The sequence below is a fragment of the Chrysochloris asiatica genome, unplaced genomic scaffold (genome assembly GCF_000296735.1).
Source record: "Chrysochloris asiatica unplaced genomic scaffold, ChrAsi1.0 scaffold00304, whole genome shotgun sequence".
Classification (NCBI taxonomy): Eukaryota; Metazoa; Chordata; class Mammalia; order Afrosoricida; family Chrysochloridae; genus Chrysochloris; species Chrysochloris asiatica.
The window spans coordinates 635,530-636,767 of record NW_006408822.1 but is presented as its reverse complement, the minus strand read 5'-3'; positions in this window follow the sequence as shown (position 1 = coordinate 636,767).

The window sequence follows — 1,238 nt, the reverse complement described above, 5'->3', positions numbered from 1 at the left end:
ATGATGACATGGAGCGATGGAGCAGCTGGAGACTTTAGATCCAGAGAGGGAGAGCGACTGTGTGCTGAAGACCTGGGGGGTACAGGGGGGAAGGATTGCATGGAGGGGATTGTAACCATGGCAATGTAAAAGCTGAACAGAAATTCTCAAAGGGCAGCTCGAGAAGACAAAGTATTATAATGAAATGTGCAAAGACTGGAGTTAGAAAACCAAAAGAGAAGATCATGCTCAGTGTACATCAAGCTGAAAGAACTGAAGAAAAAATTTAAGTCTCAACTTGCGTTGAGCAAAATATTGAATGATGTAGAAAGCATCAAAAGAAGACGGAAAACATACACATAATCACTGTATCAAAAGGAAATGGTTGGTGTTTAGTCATTTCAAGAGGTAATCAATCTATGATCAAGAACTGATGGTACAGAAGAAACAAGTCCAAAATGCACTGAAGATATCGGCAAAAAACAAGGCTTTGGGAGTTGATGGACTACAAATTGAAATCTTTCCATAAACTGAGCACAGCGCTGGAGGCATTCACTCATCTATGTCAAGAAATTTGGAAAATGGCTACTAGCCAGTTGACTAGAAGAGGTCCATATTTGTGCCCATTCCAAAGCGAGGTTACCTAACAGAATGCGGAAATCATCAAAACATCATTAATATTATATGCAAGTATACTTTTGCTGAAGGTAATTAAAAACAGCTGTAACAGTACATCAACAGGGAACTTTCAGGAACTCAAGCTGGATTCAGAAGAGGACATGGAACTAGAGATATCATTGCTGCCATCCAATGGAGCATGGCTAAAAGCAGAGAATACCAGAAAGATGTTTACTTGTGTTTTATTGACTATGCAAAGGCTTTCGACTGTGTGGATCATGACAAGATGGGAAGAATGGGTATTCCAGAACACTTGATTTCACTCATGAGGGACCTGTAAATAGACTTAGAGGCAGTCATTTGAACAAAATGAGGCGATACAGAACGGCTTAAAATCAGGAAAGGTGTGCACCAAGGCAGTATTCTTTCACCATACTTATTCAACCTGTATACTGGAAAAGTAATCTAAAAAGCTGGATTATATGAAGAGTGTGGCATCAGAATTGAAGGAAGACTCATTAACCACCTGTGATATGCAGATGATACAACCTTGCTTGCTGATCGCTACGTGGACTTAAAATACTTACTGATGAAGATCAAAGACCACTGCCTTCAATATGGATTGTACCTCAGTGTAAAGA